This window comes from Heterocephalus glaber, unplaced genomic scaffold (assembly GCF_053883595.1).
Source record: "Heterocephalus glaber isolate CG9 unplaced genomic scaffold, H.glaber_assembly_v1.0 deba00001594, whole genome shotgun sequence".
Lineage (NCBI taxonomy): Eukaryota > Metazoa > Chordata > Mammalia > Rodentia > Bathyergidae > Heterocephalus > Heterocephalus glaber.
Genome location: NW_028258369.1, coordinates 13,730,502 through 13,746,813, shown reverse-complemented (window position 1 = coordinate 13,746,813; position 16,312 = coordinate 13,730,502). Strand labels below are relative to the sequence as shown.

The following is a 16,312-nucleotide window of genomic DNA, read 5'->3' as shown; positions in this document are numbered from 1 at the left end:
ATGCTTACCCCTGGGCTACATCTTACCCCTGGGCTACATCTTACCCCTGGGCTACATCCTCATCCCATTTTGTGTGATTCTCTTCCGGATTCACTGTAATAGGTTTCTTTTAAATAGATATGCTGTTCACATTTTGTACTTGTCATCCTTATGTTTCCAAGGAGAGCAGTTTGATCAGATTTCGTGTTTCAGGCACTGTTGAAATATGCATGCGTTCTGAAATCTCCCTAACTGTGCAAAGGTGGTGTCCCCAGGTATTGATGAGATGCCTGAGACTCAGTCACAGCAGACAGCTGGGAGCCAGCACGGGGTGAGGCTGGAGGATCCAGACTTCAGGGCTAGCCTAGGCAATTTTGGTAGATCTTGTCTCAAAATAAAAAGGGTTGGGGTACTGCTCAGCAGAGGCCCTCAGTTTAATTCCCAGTACTGCAGAAACAAACTTGCATGAATAACAACTCATAGTGGGTGAAATTGGCCCAAGTTGGCATGTAATTGTGTAACTGATAGTACAGTGAATGCCTTCACTGCATGGGCAGTTTCTGCTTACTTACTGAGCTCTAACCTGATAGCCCCAAGTAATCCTTTGCCTCTTCCTTCCCTTCTCAGCTCCCTCCCCAGTTTCTTGTGCAGTAAGGGGGAGGATTGAAACCAGGGCATTCACACTGAGCTATATCTGCAGCCCTTTCAATTTTTTTTTTTTTTTGGTACTAGGGATTGAACTCTGGTCCTTGCGGTTACGCAGCAGGCGGTGACACCACTGAGCTAAATTCCCGCCTTTTTAAAAAATTTTGGGACAGGGTCTTACTAAGTCACTAAATTGCCCAGGCTGGGGTTGAACTTGAATCTTCTTCCTCAGCCTCCCAGAGTGCTGGGATTACAGGCGTGCAACACCATATCCAGCCTCAGTTTCTTTTATTAGGTTCTAACATTATTATTATTATTATTTATTTTTTGTTTATTTTTGAGACAGGGTCTTGGTATGTAGTCCAGGTTGGCCTGGAACTTACTATGTAGCCCAGGTTAGCCTTGAACTCGAAGTGATCCTCCTGTCTCAGCTTCCTGAGTGCTGAGATTACTGGCACATGCCACCATGCCCAGCCTCTAACATGATGGAGTAATTTTTAGTTAATATAAGGAATGTGTCAGTATTTAAAATCTATAGTGTACAAATTTAATGTAATATTCATCAACATTGAGATTTAGCTGTGTTTAAAATTTTTGCCTAGAAAACAAATCTATTATACATAGGAAGGGGAGGGGGTCTGAGGGAGGGGAATGGGATAAAACAAAATAAAATTTATAAAAAAATATATTAAAAAAATAAAATTTTTGCTGGAACAGGTAGGATATTTTCGTAAGAGTCTAAAAATAGGTCAGGTAACCTTTAAGATCCTTTCAGACCCAGAGAATAATTTTTATGATTCAATTCACTTCTAAATTGAATTTTTCTTTTTTGGTACTGGGGATCGAACTCAGGACCTTGCACTTGCCTGGCAGGAGCAGTGCCACTGAGCTGAATTCCCAGTCTTATTTTGGAGACAAGGTCTCATTCTGTAGTTCAGGCTGGCCTTGAAATCGAGGCAATCCTCCTGCCTCAGCCTCCCAATTACTGGGATTACAGTGCTAAATTCTGTTGGCACTTCTACCTACTTAAATTTTATTAATTAAAAAATGCATAAAATGACCATTGTTGACCTGTGTTGTCAAAAAATTTTAATTAATTTTGTTTTGTTGGTTTTGGTTTTATGAAAGAGGGTCTCATTATGTAGTCCAGGCTGACATTAAACTTGAGGTGATTCTCCTGCCTTAGCCTCCCGAGTGCTGGGATTATAGGTAAGTGCCACCATGCCTGGCTAATTTTATTCATATGCATTGCTTAGTTCTATATTCTGCCTCCCATTTCCAAAATGTGCCTGAATGACCTTCATCCCTTTGCCCCATAGTCTTCCCTGGCTAACGTTTACTTGGAAAACCACCCTTTCATTTTTCTTCTGTCCCTCCTCTTAGAATGATTGGGGTAGAGTGCATTGGTGACAAGGATATGTCAGTAGTTTAGGTGTTTTTGTTTTGCAGTGCTGGGGGTTGAACCTAGAGGTATGTGCATGTTCAGCCAGCTCTCTACCACTGAGGTACATCCCTAGCCCTTTAAGGATCTTTTCAATTAAAAAGGGGCATGTTAAAAGTGAGAATGTATGCCTTTGTAACATTTCTTTATTCAAGTACTACTAGCAGAGTTTTGCTGTGCAGTGGTAATACATATTTCCTATGGCTAATCTCACAATTGTGAAGGTAGGTGCTATGCATCTCCAGGTTACAGGTGAGGAGACTGAGAAGTTGACCTCCCCGCTGCCCTTGCAGGAGGGGTAAGAGATTTATTTAGTTTGGGCTCTTGGGGCTCCAGAGCCATTACACACATTCTGTGTATCTTGTACTTTCTTAACACATTTCTTGAGCATAGTAATGGTCAAAAATACTGAGTGAGCTGGCCGGGGATTTAGCTCAGTGGCGCCGCGCCTGCCTCACCAGTGCAGGGTCCTGAGTTCGATCCCTGGTGGTGTGGGGGGGGAATATTGAGTGAGCAAAACTTGGTAGTAGGTGAAACTATAGTTTTTGGTGACAAATTATGGAAGGTGGGGTTGGGTGACTAGGGAATGTGGGAAAGTGTTGTGATCCAGAGACCAGAAGAGCTTTGAGCCTCTTGGGGTGGATACCTCCTGTTTCATTCTCTTAGGCCCTAGGGTGACATTAAAGACACCTGATTTATGAGGTGTGCCTTGCAGTAATTCCCTGTAAAGTGCCTCAAGTGTAATTTGGATAAATTGAAAGGTAAAGGGTTTAGAAAGGCCCTTCCAGCTTCTCTTAAGTAAAGTCCACACAGCACACAGCCTGGTGCTAACAGAGCTGAAGTGGTCTGGGTTAAGTAGGACAAGTAAAAAGAAGGCTTGGTGTTTGTTTCAGAGGTGCATGAGGATTTGTCCCCATAGAGCTGGGGAAGGGTGACAAAATTGGGACAAGGATATTCTACTTAGATAACCCATAAAGTAGAGGACCATTTTGCATCTAGCAGTCTGTGGCTTGAAGATGCTGTGTACCCTGACCCCTGCCCCTCTGCTAAATAGGTCAGGCCCAAGCATATGTTTTTTTCCATGACTTGGGCCATCAGAACAAAAAGTGATTTTGCAAATCTGGAAATCCAGCAACCATCCTCCCCTTGGTTGAAATACCGAGAATTGAACCTAGGGGCTTGTACATGCCCTTTGTTATTATTCTTATTTTATTTTTATTTGACTCAGGATCTTGTGCTTGTGAGGCAGGCACGGCACCACAGAGCTAAATCCCTGGCCCTCTTTTTTTAAAAAAAATTTAATTAATTAGTTTATTTTACAGTGCTTGAGATTGAAGCCAGGGCCTTCACTCTTAGCTACATTTCTGCTCCTGCCTTCTTTTTTTAGACAGGGTCTTGCAAATTTCCTAATTTGTCCAGGCTTTTCTTGAAGTTGCCATCCTCCTGCCTCAGCCTCCCAGAATGCTGGGATTATAGTCATGTGCCATCATGCCTGGCTTACTCATATTTATTTTTTCTATAACCTGGGGAAGAGCATCCCCCCACCCCCACCCCGCACTGCCAGGGATCAAACTCAGGACTTTGCACTTGCAAGGCTGGTGCCACACCAGTGAGCTACATCCCTGGCCCTGGGAAGAGCTTCTCTATGAAACATTTCGGAGAAAGCTAAGAATCCATTGTCTGCCTCCCGTGTCCCAGGTTGGTGTCCCTGGAGGCAGCGCAGTCCTCATAGTTCCTGGTGACTGAGGCCAATGTCCATCTCTGTGCCTGGAAGAGGTTCTGAGGAACAAAGAAGGAAGTAATTAAGTGCTGGTCCCGAGGCTTTGCTGTGACCTGGGACGAGGAAGGCAAAGGTTCCCCGGCACTGCCCATCCACCGTGCCTTGACTGCACACCTGGCACTCACTGGCTGTGGTGGAGCAAGAAGGGCTGTACTCTTTTCTTGGCCCTCCTGTTGGTCTCAGCACACATTGCTTCTTGGTGCCGGGAGGTGGTCCTGCTCTGGTCATCATGTGACTGAGCTGGTTGGCCAGTTGTCACCACAATAGAGACAGCAGTTCTCAAACATTTATATAGTAAGAAGTGTCGAGAACCTTGAGGAACTTTTTGTGGGTCTCACTCTAATAATCCTCCTGCCCCGGCCAAGTGCTGAGATTACAGGTGTGTGTCACCACACCCAGTGACATCTTTTCCCCCAGTTACTGGGGATTGAACCCTGTACCTCATGCATGCTAAACAAGTGCTCTGCCTCTGAGCTACATGCCCCAGAGTAGCATTCTTTTATTATTCTTACATTAGTATTATTTTTTAATTTCATTTGCTTTTGGCTTTCCTTTTTTTTAAGCAGTGTTAGGGATCAGATCCAGGAGTGCTCTACTGCTGAGTTACATCCCCAACCCTTTTTATTTTTTGAGACAAGGTCTTGCTCAGTTGCTCAGGCTAGCTTCAAACTTGTAATCCTGACAGGCGTAGTGGTGCACACCTGTGATCCCAGTACTCAGGAGGCTGAGGCAGGAGGATCACGAGTTGGAGGCCAGCCTGGGCAACACAGTGAGCTCAAAGCCAGCCTGAACTGCCTAGTGAGACCTGTCTCTAAAAAACAAAACAAAACAAAAAAAGAAAACAAATCAAACTTACAATCCTGTTTTAGCTTCCCAAGTACAATGGACCCTCAGGTTATGACTGGCCTGACATATGAACAACTTGCGTTAATTAGGTTAATGGAAGATTCATCTACCTCTTGTTATCTATAGCTTGTACACAGGTAAGCATCCAGATCTCAGCTGTATTGACTTAGTTACAACTAGCCCTCAGGAACAGATCAAGTTCGTAAATCAAGGATCTATTATACTTACTGTATCTGGGATTACAGACGCACCCCACGAAGCTACTTTCTTTTACATTTTGTTTGTTTGTTTTTATTTGGAGACAGGGTCTCACTCTGTAGTTCAGGCTGACCTTGAATTCACTATGTAGACCAGCTTGGCCACAGATTGTCAGCAATCCTCCTGTCTGGGCCTCTGAAGTGCTGGGATTGCAGGTATGCACCACTGCGTCTGGCTTCTTTTACATTTTTTTTTCTTTTTTTTTTGGTACTGGGGATCGAACTTCGGACCTTGCGCTTGCAAAGCAGGCGGTGGAACCACTGAGCTAAATCCCGGGCCCATTCTTTTACATTTTTGTTAGTTTCTTTATTTTATTTTTTGAGACAGGCTCTTGCTATGTAGTTTAGGCTGGCCTCAAACTCACTGTGTAGCCCAGGCTGGCCTGGAACCTCCTGGTGCCCTCTTGCCTCCGGAGTGCTGGGATTATAGGCGTGGAAGCCTGGTTTGTTGGCTTCTTTAGGGAATAGCTGATAGAAGTTAGGTAAATTATTATATCTGCTTTTGCATGCAATCTATTGTAGTATGCCATTTTAGTTGATGCATATGAAGACAGTCGACTCACGACTCACAGGTATGTGTAATTGAAACAGGGAAGGCCCAGGCATGGTGGTGCACACCTGTGATCTCAGCACTTGGGAGGCTGAGGCAGGAGGATCACTTTGAGTTCGAGGCCAGGCTGGGCTTCATAGTGAGTTCAGGGCCAGCTTGACCTGCATAGAGCTTGTATCAAAAAAAAGAAAGATTTTAAAAAATTCTTTATAGATTCTAGATAGTAGACCTTTGTCTGAGGAACAGCAGGTGAAAAATTTTTCCCACATTGTGGGTTGTCTCTTCACACTGCTGGTGGTTTCTCTTGCTGTGCAGAAGCATTTTAATAAGAAGAGATCCCACTTGTTGATTGTTTGTGCTTGTTCACAGGCAACTGAGGTTTTAGAATCTATAAAGAACTTTAAAAAATCAGACCTTCCAAATTTAAAGACCCAGTTCAAAAATGGGCTTCTGAAATGAACAGACATTTCTCAGACAAAGAAGTAGAAATAGCAAATAAACATATGAAAAAGTGTTCGATGCCACTGGTCATTGGAGAGATGCAAATGAAAACAATGCTGAGATTCCACCTCACCCCAGAAAGAATGGCTGGTATTAGCAAATCAACCTATAACAAATGCTGGCGGGGCTGTGGGGAAAGAGGAACCCTGCTCCACTGCTAGTGGGAGTGTAGGCTGGTGCAACCACTGTGGAAATCAGTATGGAGATAGCTCAAAGAACTAGGACTGGAAGTCCCATTTGACCCAACTATTCCCCTGCTGGGGATCTTCCCCAAAGAATTAAAAGAATCATACCACCATAATATATGTGCACCCATGTTCATAGCAGCACAATTCGTGATAGCTAAAACTTGGAAGCAGCCCAATTGCCCATCAACTGGAGACTGGATAAAGAAAATGTTTTTTTTATAAAATGGAGTACTACTCTTCCATAAAAAATGAGAAATTAGAGACGTTTATAGCTAAATGGATGCACATTGAGGTAATACTCTTAAGTGAAATAAATAGGACACACATGTGTAAATACCGAATAGTTTTTCTAGTGTGAGAAACTGAAAGTGTAAATAAGGACTAAAAGGTATAATGGATAATGTGAAATAGGAAGCAAAGGGGCAAAGGGGAAGGGGAAGGGGAAGTGGGAGGGGTAGGGGAAAGGAAAGAAGGGAATGGAATTAATATGAGAAAATGAAAAAATGGAAACAAAGTCTTTGTAAATAGGGAGGGATGGAGGGGTTGAAGGGAGGGCAGGGGAAGGGTGAAAAATAAGAACCAAGAGAAATTATGTAAAGGTGCAAATTTCCAATGATGAATGTCATATTGTATACCTAAAATGTACCAATAAAATAAAATAAAAAAAACCCAAAGAAACAGGATTATTGAAATAGTTTTTTTGTTTTGAGGCAGGGTCTTCCTCTAATTCAGGCTGGTCTTGAACTCACTGTGTAGCCCAGGCTGGCCTGGAACTCGAAGTGATCCTCCTGCCTCTGCCTCCCGGGGATTAACAGGCGTGGGCCACCATGCCTGGCTGTAATAGCTTTTTTGGATAATTGTGGGGATTCTTTGATTTGAGTCATCTGTCTTCCACAGTTCTTTTTTTTAATTTAATCTTTCTAATTTTGTAGAGGTGGGGATCAAACCCAGGCCTAGAGCTTACTAAGCCTTTGCTCTATCAGTGAGCTATACATTTCATAGATGTTTTTCCATTTTATAATATCAGTCTTTGGGAAAATACAGTCTTACTGAATTATGTTGATCCTCCAGATGTTGACGCATTTTGTTAAACAATATTGAAAAATCACACTAATCGGGCCAGGGATTTAGCTCAGTGATTCCACAGACTGCTTCGCAAGCACAAGGACCTGAGTTCGATCCTCGGTACCAAAAGAAAAAAATCACACTAAATAGTAATCTCATTAGAAAAACTTTAGTTTTCATTTTGAGACAGGAGCTTGCTAAGTTTTCTAGGCTGTGCTCAAACTTGTGATTTTCCTGCCTCAGCCTCCCAAGTAGCTGGAATCACAAGTGTGCGTCATTACACCTAGCTGATCAGAAAAGCCTTTTTAAGAATTAGGAAACTGGGTTGGGGATATAGCTTAGCAGTAGAGCACTTGCCTATCATGTACAGGATTCTGGGTCCCCTCCCCTTGCCAAGGAAGCTGTCAAGTTCACAGTGGCAGATAGTTTTCAAGAATTTTCAATTTTTGGGGCCAGGCATTTAGCTCAGTGGTTTCGCTGCCTGCTGCACAAGCGCAAGGACCCGAGTTCGATCCCCAGTACCAAAAAAAAAAAAAAGAATTTTCATTTTTGTTTGAAAGCTAAAATTTTATCATTGGTAACAAATCCTGTTGGTTGCTTGGCTTGAAGTGACAGGCTCTCTGTATATTTTGGAGAAAATGTCTGCCAAATAGTCAACTCTGAGCAAACAACCATAGTTTGTTTTTAAAAAATAAAACAACAGCTGGGCGTGGTGGCGCATGCCTGTAATCCCAGCCCTGGGGAGGCTGAGGCAGGAGGATAGCCCAGAGTTCGAGCCCAGCCTGGGCTACATAGCAAGACTGTCTCAAAAAAACAACAAAAAATAAATATCTGGCATATAGCAATTATAATTTTTTTTCTTCCTTTCGCTTAAAACTTAGCCTTGTGTATTGTATGTTAGCTCCCTTTTGTGTATTCCATGTACCTCAAACAGGAAGTTTAGATATTCACTATCTGGTTTTACTTGGAAATAATTATCTATCATTGATTTTTTTTAATTGGTAAAGTAATTTGGCAGATGTCCTAGCCATACTTACAAATTGAGGGCAGGATCAAATGAGATATTTCCCTTTCCAGAACTGTTTTAGGAAGGAAATAAATGCGGGCTGCTGTAAATCCCATGCTCAGTATGGCCTACTTCACCAATAATCCAGTAGAAAACATGAATCAGATTCAAGGGCACAGGCCCAGACAACCCCAGTTGCTTATGGAGGAATCTTGTGAAAAAACTTGTTCATTAGTGTATTTCCCATCAAAGTGTTCTTGTCCTCAGCAAGTTCAGACCTTTCCTTTCAAGTGTGTCCTTGTGTTCTATTTCCAAAAGCATCTCCATAGTCAAGAAATTTCTCTGTACTCAGTGGTCAGCTCCATTCATTCATTCATTCTGGTACTAGTTGGACTCAGGACCTTGCACTTGCTGGGCAGGTGCAGCACCACTGAGTTACATCCCAGCCCAAGCTGATTCATTTAAATAGCTTACCTTTCCCCTAAAGATAATGTTTTCCTTGAAACTTACTGTTTAGAGTGACAGAGCCTGGCTATTCTCCTTGCTTATCAACTAATCTACAATTACAGGTGAACTCTACCCACTACCTGGGGCATTGTACCTCTGAGCTACGTCCCCAGCCCTTTAAAATTTTTTTTTTTATTTTGAGATAGGGTCTTGTTAAGTTGCCTAGGTAGGAATTGAACTTGCAGCAATCCTCCTGCCTCAGCTTCCTAAAGTGTTGGGATTATAAGCATGTGCCACTGAGCCTCTCTTGTTTCTCGCTCTCACTCTGTTTTGTGTGTTTGAGACGGGGTCTTACTGAGGCTGATCTTGAAGTCCCTGTAGCCCAGGCTGGCCCTAAACTTGCTGTGATCCTCCTACCTCAGCCTCCTGAGTGCTAGGATGACAGGCATGAGCCATCACAACCTGGCTGGCTTGGGGATATCCTTGCAGGAAAATTTTATCTGTATACTGGTTTATATATGCTTGGTGTTTTGGGGGTGGTCACTGGAGCTTTGAACCAAGGGCCTTAGGCAATGTGCTCTACCACTGAGCTACACCCCCAGCCCACATTTTTAATGTATTTAAAAAATTGTTTTTCGGTACCAGGAATTGAACTTAGGACCTTGCACTTGCCAGACAGGCGCGGCGCCGCTGAGCTACATCCTTGGCTCCCATGTTTTAATTTATACTGTTAATGCTTATCCTGTACCAGAAGTTTGCCACTTTGCCTACTTCATTATAGCTTTGAGAGGTGTACATATTGACGTGGAATCTAACTTCTTTTGGAAGCCCCCTGCTGCCCCAGGTGTTGGGGATGCAACCCAGGGCCTCATGCATACGAGGTCAGTGCGTAGCCACTGAGCCACATAGCCACATACATTCTAACCCTGCAAAGGGTCGCCTGTACACCACCCCCACCCCACCCCACCCCACCCCCGTGAGGATTGAACTTTATTTTTTGGATAGCTGCATAGTTTTACCTTCTTACCTTGAGTAGGCTGACCATCAGTTTCATATTGATGAATATTGAAGTTGTTTCCAGATTTTGCATGGTACCAAACAGTGGTTTGTTGAATAAACTTTTGCCCTTGAGAATATCTGAAGAATAAACTCCCCAGTGGTGGAATTGCTGAGTGAATGTGCTCAGACATTGATGGAGACTGTTAAATATCTCTACAAAACCCACTCTACCAGCTTAGATCCCTTAGGACTAGAGAGTGATCTGTTTGCCCACACTGGGATTTGCTTTGCTGTTTTAATCTCCCTTAACATCTGGCAGGTACAAGATGATGCCTTACTTTGATTTGCATTTTTATTTGTATTTCTTTCATTATGAGCAAGGTTGAAAATGCTTTTCTATATTGGGCATTTTTAGTACTTTAATTGTGATCTGCTTGTTCACCGAGCCTTGAGAACTGGGTAAGGGCTTCCTCTGGGCCTGGCTAGTCTGAAGCTCTCATTCTTCCCTCTTCAACTTCTGAAATTTTTACTTTCTTTTGAAAGTCTCTCCCTTTGCCAAGGTTATAAAAATTTTTTTAGGATTTCCTCTAGTTCTTTGTGGTTTTCTTTTCTTTCTTTTTTTAGTATTTTGAGACAGGGTCTCATTTTATAGTGCAGGCTGGTCTTAAACGCAATATGTACCCCAGGCTGGCCTTGAACTCACAATGATCCTCCTGCCTCAGCCTCCCGAGTGGTGGGATGATAGCCATGTGCCACCACGCCTGGCTGTGGTTTTCATTTTTATGTTTTGATCTTGGTATTTCTGGAGGGGTGAGACAGGATAACAGGATACCAGTTAGGCCCCACCCCCCATGGCTCAGGAGATATTGTACATCATTTCCTTACTAACTTATTGTTATTATTTACAGTACTAGAGATTGAATCCAGGGCCTTCACCCTGAGCTACATCCCCAGCCCTTTTTTTTGTAATCTGGTTTTGCTTGATAACCCAGTCTTGCTTGGGCTCCTTCTGCCTCAGCCTGCCAGAGCACTGGGGTTACAGGCTTGCACCACTATGGCCAGCTAACACCATTTTTAGCGCAGTAAATTCCCATAAACAGTCTGTTTGCTCAGTTGCTGAATACAGTGTGTGTTATATGATTAAGTCTCAGGCAAGCATTTCATGACTGCAATATAAGTCTCACCTTTGGGAATTTATATTTTGAGGCATGAAGAATTTATTCTTTTAAAGAATATGGGCATATTGTAGAGACATGTACATCAGAATCTAATTATATACTAGTGCCTTGTAATATATCATTTTATCTGTTAAAAATAAAACCCTTTCATTTCATTTCTTTGTTCTAACACAGTAAAACAGATGACTATGTAAAGAGGCATGGAGTTATGTAATACATATTTTAAAGACTGATCCAGAATGATTAAGAGAAGATTTTGAAATGATTGGTAGAGTATTAGCTGCTGGGAAGACTTTGCTATGCAGAAGAATTCTTTGAAAAATTAAAATAGTCTTAGTATATAATTTTAAATGATTTAATAAAGTTAAAGTTATTTTTCAAATTTAAACACAGGAAAATGTAATTTTCGTAGAGATTTGTTTATAAAACTTTGTATTGGAACTGTAAAAGCCTGTTAACAGCCAGGCATGGTGGCGCACGCCTGTAATCCCAGCACTCGGGAAGCTGAGGCAGGAGGATTGCCTCGAGGTCAAGACCAGCCTGGGCTACATGGTGAGTTTGAGGCCAGCCTGAACTGCATAGTGAGACCCTGTCTTTAAAAACCTAAATAAATAAATTTTTAAAAATCATCAAAAAAAATCAAATGAAATCTGCCAACATACTTGGGAAGAGTTCAGGAGGGGGTTTTTCATTCATTTATTTATTTGAGGTTATTTGTTTTTGAGACAGGGTCTCACTATGCAGTTCTCAATGACCTTGAACTCACTATTGTAGCCCAGGCTGGCCTCAAACTCATGGTGATCCTACTGCCTCAGCCTCCTGATGCTGGGATGACAGGCACGTGCCACCTTGTCCAGTATGACATTCATGCTTCATGAAGGTGCTAGCTGATGCTCTCTGTGAGATATGTGTATTTGCTGGCCCACCCCAAGAGTGCAGATATTTTGATACTTTAGTCTTTACTTTCCCACTCATAGCACTCAGCTCACCTAGCAAATGGCTCAGAACATAAGGTTGGGGGACTTAGGGCTGGGGATTTAGCTCAGTGGTTCCGCCGCCTGCCTTGCAAGCACAAGGACCCGAGTTCGATACCCGGTACCAAAAAAAAAAAAAAAGAGCGAAGAAAGGTTGGGGGACTGTTTAGGGATAATTTAGTTCTGCAGTAAAGTCAAGAACGGACAACAAAAACCTAACCTCAACCCTTTGTTATTAAATGTATTCCTCCCCCGCCCATGAGACCTGCCTGACTTCCCACTCAGGTCCTATGGCTCTTCCCAAGGGATTCCTAGTGTGCTGTGTATCCGTAGACATTCCCTTTCTTAGGATTATTTTGTGCCTGCATCAGAGATCTGTTTGACTTCCAACTTTTATTTCCCAAGGCCGATTTAGAAGTGGTGAGCAGTGTAATGGAGAGAACATTGACTTTGGTAGGCCTGTTTTGAATTTTACTGGCTCCTTTCCTGATTTGAGTCAGATTTGGGGTAAGTTACTCAAAGCCTGTTTTCCTGGTCTGGGAACCTACGGCCCACCTCTCCATGTGGCTGGGAGGGTTACACTGGACGATTCTGATGGCGCTCTGTGGCTGACGGCTCACTGTGGCTGGCATGGAGGTCCCAAAGGTTGGGTTCCCCCCACTGGGTGGCTTCTTGCCAGACTTTGGGGACCTGAGGCAAGCTAAGGATCTCCACTTGGGAGAAGGCAGCATTGTGCGGAGCCTTTGTCACCTACTCCCGCTGAGGCTTCCACTGGCACCTGGGCAACCAGGCCCAGGGATTTTTCCTCTGCGCATGTGCATGCCGGGCACATGTCTGAGGTTAGGAAAGCAGCTGGTGGTTGAAATGACTAGGAAGCACATGTTGGCCGTTTTGTGTTTTTTACTGGTGTCAATAAAAGAATATCTATTACTAAAGCATTGGAACCCTACAAAATAAGCCAAGGAAATGTGGTTCTTTAGCCTCAATATTGGGAAGAATGAATGAAAGTTTACAACTTTAAAATTGTTTAGCTATCTTTATTGTCTCACCCTCCAGGTTGCTGGGATTACAGGCATGTGCCACCACAGCTGGCTTTCCAAATTATTTTTTAAAATTGGGGAATATATTAGTTTTCATTTTTTCTCCTCTCTATTGCTTTTGTGTAAAAGGTCTCTGTTAACAATATTCATATAACTAGTATTGTGAAAAGCAACCTTGTTTGTTTTGCAGTGCCCAGGCTAGAACCTAGGGCTTCACACATGCTAGGCCAGTGCTCTACCCCTGAGTGACATCCCAGCCCCAAAGGTGACATATCTTTATATTTTTTCCTTAGAGGAACAGCTTGCTTTCTTTCATTCCTTTTTTTCCATTTTGACATAGGATCTTGCTAAGTGGCCAGGCTGGCCTCAAACTTGAAGGTTCATGTGATCCTCTTGCCTCAGCCTCCCAGGTAGCTGCGACTATAGGCATTAGACCACCAGGCCCGGCTTGGAGGGAAGTACAGTGGACCCTTGACTTATGAACTCGATTGGTTCCCAAGGGCTGGTTGTATCTCAAGTTGGTTGTAAATCAATAGAGCTGAGATCTGGATGTTTACCTGGGTACATGCTATAGATAACAAGAGGCAGATGAGTCTTCCATTAACCTAATTTTTTTTTTCCATTAACCTAATTAACCCAAGTTGTTCCTATGTCAGGCAGGTCCTAACTTGAAGATCCATTGTATTTGTTCTTCTTAACACTCGAATAATGGAATATATTGCAACTTTAAAAATAAATTTCACTGAAGTAAAACATACATTCAGAAAAGTATGCAAATTATAAATATTTAGGCTGATGAATTTTCATAGAGTGAACATCTAGATCAAGGAATGGAATATTACCAAGCACTCCAGAAGCCCTCTCCCATGCTTGCCACTTCTGATTCCTAGTGCCATACAGTAGGTTGCCCTGTCTTTGTGGAGAAGTGGTGTCCTCCAGCAGGTACCTTTTGGCACCTGCCTTGCATCATCAGCTCTGTGAACTTCCTCTGCCAGGGGTGCGCTCCCATTCCAGATAGTGTGAGTGGACTACAGTTTATCCAGCCCTCTTCTTGAGGACTTGGGGTTGATTTCATCTTAGGACCACTACATGTAGTGCTGTGTATACATGTGCGCACTGGGTGAAGTCCTTGGAGTCACCGTAACTGGCTTAGAAGGCATCCATACTACCAAAGAGTTTTTCAAAGTGGTGGTGCCAGTTTGTTCTTCCAAAAGCACAGTACTTGATTTATTGACACTAGATACAAAAGCAAGGTTTTAGCTTCCATCCCTTTCTACTCTAATATTTTAAATTATTCATAGTTCTTCAGTATTATACGTTACAACTTGAAATAACAAATCTCTGCTCTCCCATTAGTTTTTTGTTGTTGTGTGTTTGTTTTTGAGACAGTCTTGGTCTGTAGTTCAGGGTGTCTTTGAACTCACTGTGTAGCCCAGGGTGGCCTCGAACTCCTGGTGATCCTCCTGCCTGCCTCCCGAGTGCGGGGATTACAGGGGTGCGGCACCACATCTGGCTCTCTCATTAATTTTTTTTTTTTTTTTTGGTACCGGGGATTGAACTCAGGACCTTGGGCTTTCGAGGCAGGCGCCGGAACCACTGAGCTAAATCCCTGGCCCATCTCTCATTAATTTTTGTTTGTTTGCTGTGCAGGGGATGAAACTCAGGGCCTTCCTTATATATACTAAGTAAGCACTCTTAGCACCGAGCTCTTACCCCACCATCTTATTATTACTATCATTATTATTATTGACAGTACTGGGGATTGTACCCAGGACCTTTGCACTGAGCTACAGCTCTAGTTCTTTCTCTTTTTTATATTGCGACAGGGTCTTGGTAATTTGTTAAGTTTCCCAGGCTGGGCTTGAATTTGAGAGCCTCTTGCCTCAGCCTCCCAGAGTGCTGAGATCACAGATGTGTATCACTATGCCTGGCCCATTAATTTTTTTTTTTTTGAGTCAGGGTCTCCCTTTGTAGTTCAGGCTAGCCCTGAACTCACTATGTAGCCCAGGCTGGCCTTGAACTCTCAGTGATTCTCTTGCCTTAGCCTCCTAAGTGCTGGGATTACAAGTATGGGCCATCATGCCCAGCTCTGGCTCATTAAATTTTTTTTTTTTTTGGTACTGGGGATTGAACTCAGGACCTTGCCCTTGCAAGGGAGGCATGGTGCCACTGAGCTAAATCCCCAGCCCCATTAATTTTTTTTAATTTAAATTTTTATTTATTTTTATTTTTTGTGGTACCAGAGATCGAACTCAGGACCTTGCGCTTGTGAGGCAGGCATGGTGCCACTGAGCTAAATCCCCGGCCCTTAGCCCCATTAATTTTTTTTTTTTTTGTGGTAGCTGGGATCCAACTCGGGACCTTGTGTTTTCAAGGCAGGCGCTGGAACCGCTGAGCCTGGCCCAGCCCCATTAATTTTTGAAAGTAGTTTTTATCCACACATGCTAAGAGAAGGCTATTAGAAGCTGGACGTGGTGGTACACACCTGTAATCCCAGCACTCAGGAAGCTGAGGCAGGAAGATCTCTGCAAGTTCGAGGCCAACCTGAATTATAGAGCGAGATTATTTCTCACCCCCCCCAAAAAAGAGAGAAGGATATTAGACACTCCACTTACTGCCTCAATTGTATTGTTCAGAAAGGAAGAAAAACCCTCTTTAAGTCACAGAGGAAATGCATAGAATTTACATTTGTGTCACATGGTGACCTAGTAATAGTGTTAACAAGTATCCCATAGAAACCCCACATAAATCAATAGGGTTAACCGTGGTAGAAGAAGGAGTGAAGTAAAATCATTGATTCAAGGAAAAACACTGAAATGAGGCTACCTTTTCCATGCATACTATCTGTATTTATTTAGGGAGGGAGAGCTGCTTATTATCGCCACGTTTCTATGGCTTGCCATGAAAAAATCTTGGTGCAGGTTCTCCCGCTGGTAGGGGCCCATGGCTTGCCTGGTGTCCAGGGAATTAGGGCTGCACTGTTTCCTCCTCTGCTGCTGCCACCCTGGATCATCTTGGAGACCTGCCCAGTCACAGTGGGGAACAGATGGTGCAGAAAGAGCCGTGCTGCAGCCTTTTTAATCTTCATTAGTTCGTTAATTCATTTTATTTATTTGTTTGTGGGACCAGGGGGTAAACTTCCTGGCCTTTGTACCGAGCTACATCCCCAGACCTTTCTTAGTTTTGATTTTGAGACAGGGTCTCACTAAGTTACTAAGTTGCCCAGACTGGGCTCAAACTTGCAATCCTCCTGCCTCAGCCTCCCAGATGCTGAGATTACAGTGGTGTGCCACCATGCTCGGCTAGAAATGCGTGCTTCTGAGGGAAGTCTGGTTGCAGAGGTGACAGTCACGCTTCTGCTCATATCCCACTGGTGGGAACTTTGAGTTCCACCTCCCCAGCATCCCCTTTGCCTT

At 43.3% G+C, this 16,312-nt stretch overlaps 1 protein-coding gene across 2 annotated transcripts in view; it reads left to right on the top strand.

Annotated features, from left to right (window-relative positions):
- Txlng (taxilin gamma) overlaps positions 1-16,312 on the top strand; it is a 46,830-nt gene that overhangs the window by 5,268 nt on the left and 25,250 nt on the right. The gene's annotated exons all lie outside the window — the stretch shown is intronic.